Genomic DNA, 13,135 nt, shown 5'->3' on the forward strand with positions numbered 1-13,135 from the left:
TGGACTACACAGGATTCTGCCCTCTGATGGTCTTCGTATAGTGCACTCGAGGGTAACCAAACTCTATCAGGTAAACATGCTTTAGGAGATTTCTACCAACCAAAGCCACTACTTATAGTAGTGTACTTATAGTGTCAGTCACCCTGTCAAAAGTCAGGAGCAGCAACTTTGTGGGACAGCCTCAGAGAATGACATACTAGTACTATCTTGGTGAATGTGATGGGTAACTTTGAATAAATTATTTTCCTGTACTGGAGGTCAGTCTTCTCTGTTCAGATGAGGCAGATACTATTCTTAAGGGCTTTGCTGCCCTGGTCAGCTAAGACTCTACTTTTCTCCCATCTCAACAGTCACTGTCTTCCCTGATAAGATATCTCAACGGTACAATCAGAGTAGATATTGCCAACAATTACTGAGTATTCCAAGAGAATTTAGCATTGATTTCAAATCTCCTTATGTGCAGAGTCATTTAAGACCTATACCAGGCCCAGACATCTACTGTGGCTGCCATACAGATGAGGAAAGTTTGATACAAGAAAGATACACAATTGGCCCAAAGACACTTAACCAGGATCACGGTGCTTGTAATTCCAAATCCATTATAAGCCACATCCCCAGATCGCTTGTCACTGAGAAGGCTAAGAAACATCATTGGACCTGGTGTACAGAAGAGGAAACCCCATCTCTCAGGTGCCAAGAAGACACGGCTGCCTAGTGATAAAAATGAAGGAAGCAGGTCCATGTTCTACATCTCCACTCTGGGCAAACTCTCTTTGATCGGCAAGGATACAAATAGTAATATTTATCAAACTAGAAAAAAGAAATTTAAAGTTTAAAACATGGAAGAACCCATCATTACTAATATTTAGAGGCATGCCAAGAAAAGAGAGAGATGATGATTTTTATTGTTATGATTGTTATACGATGATTTTATTTGTCCAGTAAACAAATTCAGATAAGATCAAGAAGAGGTGAGTGCCTTTGCTGTGTGGATGTTGTTATATTTCTATGGATGGAGTGTATGCTGTTGGGAATTCTGGACACAAAGTTACTAACAGCTGCATACTCTGACTCAGAAATCTCATTCCTTGGTACTTATCCTAAATGGTCTGTGATTGTGTGTAGTTATTTAGCTATAATTCCACCACAGCATTTGTTATGTCAAGAATATAAGAACATTGATGTCCCCAAATAAGAGTCTAGATATAAATTGAAGCAATATACAAATTTAAAACTTTTAATTAATGGCTTAGAATGATGTACAAGACAGTCACACAGATTTTCCATATTCATGACTTATTTGAAACAAAGCATGAAAAACCTAATTTCAAATGCTAGCAGTAATTTAGAGTGTGCGAACTGCAAATGATCTTATTGTGTATGAATTACATTAAAAATCAGCATGCAAACACAGCAAATGCTATTTTTAGAAGAAAAGAATTAGTAAGAAGACAACCAGAAGGAGGATCCTGGGAGTCAGTTTATGGGACGGTGATGACTGTCTGAGTTGGCAGGTGATAAGTGTCTGAGGGGCTCCAGTAGCTGTTGGGAGGCCACCTAGATTTGTTGGGTACCTGAACTAAGCCTACCAGAGTGACCATGACACCCAAAATATTACTCAGATCGAAAGTAAGCAGCTAAAGACATCATTACTTTGTTCTTTCCTGTACAGTGTCAACAATCAAGACAGGACAATAACTTGATTAAATATTCTTTCAACTTTACTGAATGAGCATTTTCAAACACTGGTCACATTGTGACCCTGTATATAATTATTTTATTAATTCATATACAGTACATAATCTTTCTCCACCTGTTGAATATAAACTTCATGAGGATAAGAGTCATTGGTTTATTCCCTAATAGAATCTAAACCAGGCATATTGCAGGTGCTCAATTTATACACATCTAGTAAAGGACTCCAGAAAGCTATGACCATTCTAGAATGTCTTTATCCTTGAGAATTTTAGGATAAAGTACAGCTGACCAGAGGATTACCTTGTCTCTCTTTTTTTTTCTTTTTCTTTTTTTTTATTAGATATTTTATTTACACTTCAGATGGCATCCCCTTTCCCCATTCCCCCCCTTAGAAAACCCCTATCCCATGCCCCCTTTTCCTTTTTGCATTTATACTTTTTTTTAAATAATGTTAATCATAAGCGTTATAAGTTTGGAATTGTTCAATCAGAGGTGTAACCCACTGACCGACCTAGATATAACAACTATCTTTGACTGGTGGAGATACATGAATATCTGCCTCCCTGTCTCCCCCCTCTTTCTCTCTTTCATCACCTAGCTTCTCCTATCCTTCTTCTCCTCCTCTTCTTACTCCTTTTCTTCCTCTCAGTACTCCTCCTACCTTAGCTCCTCCTACACATCACCCTTCCTGTTAAAATGAAACTTTTCTCTCAAAATACAATTAGAGCATAATTATGCCAATTTGTACCAGTGAGGTACAAGATAGTCCTAATACCCAGTCCATCATTTTGTTGACTAACCAGCACCTCTGTCATCTATCCTAACTAAAACATTTAGTTCTGAACCCGGATTTAGGATGAATGTCAGCTGACGACCATCCACTCAAATCTTTTCTCTTACGGTAAATAGCTATAAGTTTTCAACCCCGTCAGAAATCCAGAATGACTGAGTTAACTATAATTGTGGGAAGCACAAAGCATAGCTTCTAAAACTTAGCCAATTTATAGAGACCTCTGAACACCTGAAAAGCCCCTATACTACCGAACGTTGGAGCATCAAATCTTCAGCCTTCTGGCCCAGAATCATCTGACAGACCTTGGTGATGCAGGATTATTAAGGACTGATTACTCTGTCTAGGCAGATATAATCAGTCAACTATTCTGCATGTGTGTCCTTTTCTGGACAGTAATTTGTCTGTAGATGGAGAGAGTCAATTCTTGCCTAGTGGCTGTTACCACACAACTGGAGTAACTCCAAGGATGCTCAATTTCTTCTTAGAATCCACAACAGGAAGCTGTCAGGAGCAGACAGGTCTCTAATCAATATGAACATTAATATATAAATATTTGTAGCATCAGTTCTATGGACTTCTGATGTTTTGAGAACCAACTATCCATGTAAGGTAACCTGGACTGTTTTCTGTTAACTCCTCTCAGCTATTTCTAAGTAAAATATGGAAAGCACCCTAACAATAAACTCAAAAATATGAATTTGCTATAGTCCCTTAACTCATAGGTTAACCGTCCCAAATCAGACAAAAAAGTTTAAAAAGGGCTGGGTCTAGGCATTGTATTCCTAAATGTGTTATACAGGCACAATGCCCATGAGTGTATCAATATTCATCTCATTTCTATATTAATAAGAGGCTCGTACCAATGAAAACCTTAAATTTGAGATCAAAGTAAATTTTGTACCATTTAAGAATTTATAACTTCATCTTGATAATAATTATACAGATTTCTACCAGTAGGTTATGGCTATGCAGTAAGTCCTAGCTAATCCCCCCTGTTCCAACAAAACCACTACTTGTCCCTAGAAAGACAGACCATTATTAACCACATTAGTCCCCAAGTTCAGGGAATAGGGGCTCTGACTCTTCTTTAACTTCTTCAAGCTGATTAAGGGCGTTGAGATTTTAGAAGAGGGGTGGGGGGAGAGTAAGTTGATAAGCCTCTGATGCTGTGTCTTCACTGAATCCAGATGGAATTCCAGGACATCAGAGGTTTGGGCAGGTCTGCTCAGTATGCTTGATGAGTCGATACACCAAGGCTGTGTATTCTGCAATATACAATTCTCAGAACAAGTTTTAGTATCAAGAAAAAAAAATTCCCACCCCCAGGGGGCTGACATTTTTTTTTAAAGATGTTGGTTCTGAAGACTTTTTTTTTCCCGCTTCTTAAAATTGGTTGTAGTATTTACGTTTCAGATTTTATCCCCTTAGCCTACTTTCTCCCACCATCCAGAAACCTATCCCATCCCCCTCCTCATGCTTCTATGAGGCAGTGAACACACCTACCCCCTCACTATCCCCTCCCCGCCCTCACATCCCCCCCCCACTGTGTGTTCATTCATTCATTTTTCATTCATTTTTTTTATGGGACCAAGAAACTCCTCTCCCACGTATGTCTGACAGGGCCATCCTCCCCTACATATACCTCTGGAGTCTTGGGTTCCTCCCTATGTGTTCCCAGGCTGGTGGTTTAGACCCTGGGGGGCTCTGGTTGTTTGGTATTGTTGCTTTCCACCTGGGGGTCAATAACCCTTTCTGCTCCTTCAGTCCTCTCACTAAGTTCTCCATTGGGAAACCCCTGATCATATCAGTGGTTAATTGTGAACATTGTCCTCTGAGTGTTTTAGTCTTTGGCTGACCTCTAAGGAGACAGCTATATTATGTTCCTCACATTATGCACTTCCAGCCATCCACAACAGTGTTTAGATTAGGTGGCTGTACATGGGGTGAATACCCAGGTGGAAAGGTCTCTTGATGGCCCCTCCTTCAGTTTCTGTTCCATGTTTTGTTTCCCTATTTGCTCCCTTGAGCATTTTTATTTCTCGTTCTAAGTAGAACTGAGGCATCCCCTCTTGGTCTTCCTTCTTCATGAGCTTCATGTGGTCTGTGGGTTGAGTGTTTGCTAATCCAAGCTTTTGGGCTAACATCCGTGGAGATATGTTTGTGTAACTATCTTCTTTTGGGGTTTTTGGAAGATTACTTTCTTGCTTTTTCTAGGTTGTACTTTCCCTCCTTGTGTTGGAGTTTTCCACCAATTATTCTTTGAAGTGCTGGATTTGTGTTGAGATACTGTGTAAATTTGGATTTGTCATGGAATATTTTGGTTTCTCCATCAATAATGATTGACAGGTTTGCTGGGTATAGTAGTCTGGGCTGGCATTTGTGTTCTCTTAGGGTCTGTATGATATCGGTCCAGGATCTTCTGGCTTTAATGGTCTCTGGTGAGAAGTCTGGTGTAATTCTTATAGGTCTGCCTTTATATGTTACTTTGCCTTTTTCCATTACTGCTTTTAGTATTTTTTTCTTTGTTTTGTACATTTGATGTTTTGACTATTATATGGCGGGAAGTATTTCTTTTCTGGTCTAAACTATTTGGAGTTCTGTAAGCTTCTTGTATATTTATGGACATCTCTTTCTTTAGGTTAGGGAAGTTTTCCTCTATAATTTTGTTGAGGATATTTACTGGTCCTTTTAGTTGGGAGTCTTCCCCCTCATCTATACCTATTATCCTTAGGTTTGGCCTTCTCATTGTGTCTTGGATTTCTTGTATATTTTGGGTTAGTGGCTTTTTGTATTTTGCATTTTCTTTGACAGTTGTGTCAATGTTTTCCATGGTATCTTCTGCACATGAGATTCTCTCTTCTATCTCTTGTATTCTGTTGGTGATACTTGTGTCTATGACTCCTGATCTTTTTTTTAGGTTTTCTATCTCCAGGGTATTGTCCCTTTGTGATTTCTTTATTGTTTCTACTTCCATTTTTAGATCCTGCATGGTTCTGTTTAATTCCTTCTCCCGTTTGGTTGCATTTTCTTACAATTCCTTAAGGAATTTTTGTGTTTCTTCTTTAAGGGTTTCTATCTGTCTACCAGTGCTCTCCTTAAGTTCTTTGAGAGTGTTATTTATGTCTTTCTTAAAGCCCTCTATCATCATCATGAGAAGTGATTTTAATTCTGATTCCTGCTTTTCTGGTGTGATGGGGTGTTCAGGGCTTGCTCTGATGGGGGAGCTGGGTTCTGATGATGCCATGTAACTTTGGTTTCTGTTGCTTACATTCTTGCTCTTGCCTTTTGCCATCTGGTTAACTCTAGTGCTGCCTGTACTTGCTGTCTCTGACTGAAGCCTGTCTTTCTAGTTATCTAGCTTGTGTCTGATCTCCTAGGGGTCCAGATGTCTCTGTGATCTTTTCCAGCTGCACTGATTACAGTGGTACCTCTAGGATGCCTCAGGATATGGTGCCTCCAAGGTAGTAGTACAGCTAGGTGTCTGCTGTTCTGGGTGCAGTGTCTCCTCTAGAATATCTCAGGATACGTTGTCTGAAGCTCTGAGTTCATTTGTTCCTCTGTGGATCTGGATTGAGTGGACCTTCCAGTATGTCTCAGGTGGAATCCGGGGTCCACACAACAGCAGACCTGGCAGAGGTCTGATCTAGGCCTCAGATCTGAGAACTAGTTTCTAAGACACTGTCCAAGTTAGAGCGCCTGGGATTCCTGCTTCCTCTGGGTTCTTGGAGGTTGGGGACAGAGCTGCCACCCAAGATCTGCTCAGTGTTCTGGCCCAGACCGGAAGGAACCAGTGTTCCGGGCCAGGAGTAACTTCCTGGGTCCTTTAGGTTCCCAGTTACTCCCTGTTTAGGGCGGGCCCTGCTGTCTGCTTACCTAGGATACTGCCTGAGTTCGAGTGCCTGGGATCCCTGCTTCTTCTGGGTTCTTGGATGTCGGGGGCAGAGCTGCCACCCAAGATCTGCTCAGTGCTCTGGTCCAGACAGGAAGGAACCAGTGTTCCAGGCCGGGAGTGACTTCCTGGGTCCTTTTGGTTCCCAGTTACTCCCTGTTTAGGGCGGGCCCTGCTGTCTGCTTACCTAGGATACTGCCTGAGTTCGAGTGCCTGGGATCCCTGCTTCCTCTGGGTTCTTGGATGTTGGGGGCAGAGCTGCCACCCAAGATCTGCTCAGTGCTCTGGCCCAGACCGGAAGGAACCAGTGTTACCTTGTCTCTTTACTGCTGCACACTACTACACATTTCCACTTAAAGAGACCCAGGCCTATCCCCGCAACTTACATGAGTGGATAGGAGGTGACATTCTTCACAAAGCTCCAGGGCACTTTGGTTGGGTTTGTCTGGTGGAGAAAACCATTGGGATCCAAGATGGGCTTGGCAAAAGGGACTCCCAGGAATATGGCCACAGGCTGTGCAAATCCTTCTAAGCTAACATATGTGTCCAGAGCTTTGCCATGAATGGTGAAGAGAGGTGCCCTGCTGGTCAAGATGAAATGAAGACATTTTTGAGGAGAAGGTCCAGACCTATATTCCATGTGGGTTTTGTCACTTTCCAGGCATGTGACCTTGAACAAGTCATCTCAGTCCTCTAGACCTCAGATTCTTCTCCTGTAAAATAAAGATAAGGAAAACTGTTCTTCCAAAGCTGGATGAGCAGGAGTGAACTCCAGTTTGAATTAGAAATATGGAAGCATTCATATTTTACACATAGTCACAAAAATACTGTTGGGAATAAACAAAACCTTTGTTTCCTTCTCAGAAGCCTCTGTAAATATTTATCCATTAAGATCCTGAGGTTTTGACCCACATGTTGGGTGAGGCAATAGATGAGAAGTGTACCCCAGTCTCAGGAGAGGTGACCTAGTAGTGCTTCTCAACCTTCCTAATGTTATGACCCTTTAATACAGTTACTCATGTTGTGGTGACCCCAAATTTTCAAATTATTTCATTGCTATTTCATAACTATAACTTCTGCTACTGTTATAAATCATAATGCAAATATTTGATATGCAGGATACCTTGTGAAAGGTTTGTTTAATTTCTTGGAAGGGTCCAGACACACAGGTTGAGAACCACTGCTGCTGTAGAGGAAGGACCATGGGCACATTTAATCCACTTTTCAGAAGGAAGTTATGAACCAGGAGAGAGACATGGAAAAAATACAGAAGTTGGAAGGAATGAAGTCCTCTGTTGGTATTATCATGAAGGACCTCTGACTTATAGCTGGGGGAAGAGTAATAGCAGGAGATGAAAAAAAAAGGGGGGGGGAATCATCAAGAATAAACTTTAAGTGTAAAAGCCTAGAGATTGCATAACACAGGGCCATTCTGAGAAGGGTGGATGGCACATGAATATTACCAGCTGAAGTTCAAGGAAAGCAGATGAAAATCTTGGACTATCATGTGTGTGTCAGGAAGAACACAGGCTGGGGGACTAGCCTTTATTTAGTTGGCAAATAAGTAGGATAAATAGATATGGGATCAATAATCCAATAAGATTCTACAATATTCTTCTCCTAACTCTAGATGACTTTGTCATCTAGAGAGCGAAAAACTGGGCATCAGGAGATGGGATAAACATTGACTCCATTCTTGCTCAGCAGATAGTTCTTCCTCCTCTCCCTGCAGCTTCACACCTGTCCTCATTCTAGCCGCTGTGAAACTGGAATGAATGGCCCTGAACCCCCTTTGGGAGGCAGGAGGCTATCCATACATTAGGTCATGGTTATTATTGGTAACCCCTGTTTGCTCTCAAAAGCACATTTTGGACATTATTCTAATCCCTAATTCTCCAACTCTTTGCAGCAAGCTATCTCACCCAGAATAGATCTTCAGAAAGGGAAAGACTGATTTAGATTTCTCTACCAGAAAAAATGCTGTGTAGAGTTAGGTTGATGCTGTTATTCATGTTTAACAAACAACAGAATAACCAAGGTGGCTTTATGGAAGTTATGCATAGATGGACTCCAATTATATATATTTTCACATGATTTTTTTTAACTTCAAGATCATGAGTTTACCACTGGCGTAACCTCATATTAATTTGGAGAGCATGTTTATATCAAGAATAGACAATAACACTATAAAGTCTGTGGAAAATTACATGATAAAGGCTTTTCCATCTCCTTTTTTGGAATTAAGAGCAAACGTCATGCCTACTCTTTAGTTTTTACCTTACCATTCTCACTGAAATAGCTTTCTTGAGAAGCATGTATATTAAAATGTTCATTGTCAGAAGCCATAATGGGACAAGCTAATAACTAGCATGTGATCTTCCTGAGATGGTCTGCCTTGGGTTATTATATAATCTGCAATAGTTTGACTCTTATTCTGAAAGGCTGTAAAAGAATTTATTTTAGGAAAGATTCCTTCTATTAATATGCTTTTCCTGTTATTATTAAACACATATAACAATAACTAGGTATTATCCTATCCCTTTGGGGAGCAGATCTCTGCAGATCTATGAAGATGTACTATCTAGCAGTGATGCTATATAGACAAATAGATGACTTCTTAAGTCTTAATGATGATCCTATAAGAATTCCTAAAATTATATCAGTGATTATTAAGCTCTTTTAGAGTAGGACTGCTATTATAGGTCCTTTTCTGATAGTCAAAACTGCAATGAGAACTCTTCTTGTCTCCCATGTGTCACCAGTTAATTGCTCTTAGATAGTAACCAGACTTTCTCCTACTCAGAGCATGTTCCAAAAGGTTGCAAAAACAATTAACCAAAGGTCATAGAAAGGGAGCTAGCAATTTTATACTAGGACAGAAGATAAAATATTGACTGGGCTTATTGATACAAAACTTCACTAATAACTTAGTTATGGTTTTAAACCTTCAGTGAACCTGTGGCGCTGTGACATGTGTTGAATGTTTAGCCAGAAAGTTACTCCTAATGGATATGCATGTAAACATTCTCTGTTGTAAACTTCTATTTCTTTTTATGATTTGATTTTTTGTGTGAACTTGTGATGAACTTATAAACATGTGATCATGTATTCTGAAAGATGTGTAAGTATTGAGAACAAAGGGATGAGAAATAGATAGAGAAGAAATGTAGATAGAGAAGAAATGTTCCCTTACTAGAATTTTTTTTCCTTTCCCTGCTTAGAGAAGAATTTTTTGCTTTCCCCCCACTTAGGAAGAATTTTTTTCCCTTTCCCCACTTAGAAGAGTTTTTTCCCTTCCCCTGCTTAGGATCTTTCAGCTTTCCCCCTTAGATAGCTTTCATAGGAAACTTTTTACAACTTAGTAATAAACACTATAATCACTTTTCAAAGTGTCCCTTTGTCTTTCTGCTAGCAGGCTGAAAGTTAGTCTCTGCAATTCCTACTGAGCTAGAACAAAAGCCACATTACTTAATCCCTTGCTGTTAGGTTATAAGTGTCAATTGTCTAGGCCAGCAGCTTTTTACCCCTAGAAAGAGCAAGAAAGTTTTTAGGATTTTTTAGAAGTTATCATCAGCATTTCAGTATAGTTACAGAGGTAGACTGACTGGAAGCCCTCAGACTTTAAAGCCATCACCAGAGTCTTACTCTGTGCCTTTGCCACTACCCTTTCCAGTCCAGGGGGCTCCTGGCATTATAGCATTGATCATACCATATTGGACCCATTTATAACCTGGGAAAATCTTGTGAAGAAATATGAGATATACTAGGGACAGCATACAATGACAGGGACTACCTGCTGTAGGCAGGGATGAAAACATCTCAGAAGCTCTCAGCATTTCCTTGTAAAGATGATGCTGTCTGGGACCATGAGAAGCAGGAGACACATCTCTCCAGGGGACCCGCTATCTGAAATAAGGGACTGTCTGCAATAGGCAGGAGTGGAGACATCTGAGTAGCCTGCTGCAGCTCTGTGTTTAAAAACAGTTGTTCCCATTTCTCCTACCTTAGGCCTGGACAACAGCTGTATAGATTTCATTTGTGCATGACTGTTTTTCAGTTGGCCTTGGTGTGCATAATTATTCTATTATATCTGACTTTCTTACTTCTTTCTCCTTTTGCTCTGGTGAATTCTGTGAAACTAGATTTTCCTCGATGTAATCATTCTTAAACCATTAAAAATTGAGGCATAGGGCACAACACAGTACAGTCCTAATGGCCCAGGTGCATGCTGTGTGTTCTCATCTTGAAAACAATGCAATAAGTGCACAATAGTAGTTTCAGATTAATGCTTGACTTGAAAAGAAAGTTTGAAAAAATTATTAGAAAATAAAATAGAGCCAACACTGGGATCCCAAGAAAGGAAAAATCTATTGAAGTTATGAAGTAAGTTTTGCACAACATTTAAGAGTGGTTCCTAGATAAGAAAGTATAGAATATATAAAATCTTATACTACTAAAACTAAGTCAAAACACTGAGACTCTTAGGAGTCATTATGTGCAATGCATAGAAGTAGAAAGTTAGTGGAACTATTGAGTTAATGGTTAATTAGATTCTTTCTGGCCACTTCCTGGCAGCTTTGCCCATGTCTTTTATTATTAGAGATTCCAAGAAAAATGCAAGTAGCTGACCTCGGAGCTCTGAGCTCTGAAGTATAATAAGTTAAAAGTTAAAGTTTAAATAATGATGAGTTTGCAATTATTATTATTTTGGCTACAGGCCTGGGAATAGGGAAGCTTGAAACTTGGGGGGAAATTTTTAATTATTAATTCTTTGTGGTAATGTGGTTATTCTTTTGAATTTGATTTGGCAATGATTATACAATGTCTTTATTTCTATCCACTTTTGAAGTATCAATAAAAGACTGGGGCAAGAAAAAGACGAGAGAGAATAGAAGAGCATGTGAAGAGTGAGTGAAGAGAGAATGTGAGGTGTGTATGGAGAGCTTGTATGTGAGTGAAAGGAGAGTACATGTGGTATTTGTGAGATGTGTGTGAAGAGTGTGTGTGAGAGTGAAATGGGAAAACACAGAGGTGTGTAGGAGTGTGGGAGTTCAAGAAAAGAAAAGTGCACAGGAGAAAAGCAGAGTGCATAGGAGAATGAAGAGTGTGTGCAGCCTCAAATTCTGTGAGAGAATCAGAAAACAGAGAGTGAGAGAGAAGAGAATCCTTAAGCTTTGAAAAATTGCCTGTCATCTTGTACCCAAAAAGCAGTCTGTGTATATTTATTATGCACCTTCCAGATATCCCTGCTTCCAGTTGAGAACTCTGATTTTGTGTCGAGGCTGGACCCCTACAGAGATATATATGGGAAATTTAAATGGTAGACTTGTCCTTGACTAGATAAATATAGGGGCTATGAAAGAGAAAGAATACAAAGGGAGGATATATATTGTTGGCTTCTTGAGAGAAGGCTACCATTGTGATATATCCTCACAGGAAGATGCCACCAGACATGGGGACTTCACTATTGTAAGGACATTAGTTAGAGCAAGGGAGCATTAACCACATAAAGGCAAGGGTATTTATCACAGGTATGTATGACATTCAGGGGCCAGTATGAGAATGGAGAAAAATACAAAGTTAAACCCAGGGAAAGTTACAGATGTGAGTGAGACACCTACCAAAGTGGCAGAACAAGAAAGAGGGGACAGTACCAGGGAAGCCCAAGGAGATACAGGGACTCACAGGGTGATGAGAAGGGGGGTCCAGTCTGAGCGGATTTCACCAAGCATGACCTGTGTTATCTCAATGGTGATGTTCTACCAAGATGAAGTGGGCAGGAGCTAGGTTGCTCTGGATAGAAAAGTGGACATATGGGATGGAGTCATGAGTAGAAATGAAGTAACTGACACTGTACAACATGGCTTCTGCACATATTAACCACATACTGTGTGCCAGATGCATAGTTTCAGTGTTTTTATTCCTTAGAAAAACTTCATTGGGTCGTTGATGATTTTAGTGTCTTGCTAAGCCTTCCATTATCTGTCCAGAAGTAGGCTACAAATCAAGAGGAAAATAAAATGACTTCTCTCAATTCTTCATGCTTCATTTCATTGTCCTCCTGTGCCAGGCAGCTATAGTTGGGGTCTTAAGCATTTGCCATCATCCTCTCTGTCTTTGGAAAGCTGGAGCTGGCTGAATCTGCCTGCTCCAGGCTCAAGTCCAAGTCTGGAGGGCAGCTGCCTTTGAGAGACAAACCTGCTTTCTTGTTGCTTGACTTGCATCTCCACTGACCTATGCTCAGGGCAAAGAATGCTAAACATGCACCCAGATATTTACACTCACTCATGCAAACAGTGAGAGAGATCAGGACCAAAGCCCAAAGCCACACCATTGGAGGATAATAGCTCTGGGGTCCCCTGGGGTGTCTGGTGCTGGGAGGAAATACATTAATTCTGCCACATGCCTATAGACGTACTCCTGAAACTGTTACTATTGAGACCAGTTACATCATCTAAAATGGTAGAAAGCCTCCCACCTTCCCTGGAGCTCCCTGGATGCCTAATGGCACCACTAAGCCACACCCATATACAATTTTCCATCTTTTAGTTGAGCAGTCATTACTCAACTCTTAGATTACAACCATTATTCAACTTTCAGATTACAGAGATCCACAGTTACCCAATGACTTCTTACCTAAAGATTTTTTTCCTGTAGCATTCCAATCTCTGTAGCCACCAGTGGCCACCGACAAACTGGGTTCACCTGAAAAGAGGGCTGGAAATGAAAGAGAGACGAGGTGGTAAGAGAAACAC

This window comes from Arvicanthis niloticus, chromosome 18 (genome assembly GCF_011762505.2).
Source record: "Arvicanthis niloticus isolate mArvNil1 chromosome 18, mArvNil1.pat.X, whole genome shotgun sequence".
In the NCBI taxonomy this organism is placed as follows: domain Eukaryota; kingdom Metazoa; phylum Chordata; class Mammalia; order Rodentia; family Muridae; genus Arvicanthis; species Arvicanthis niloticus.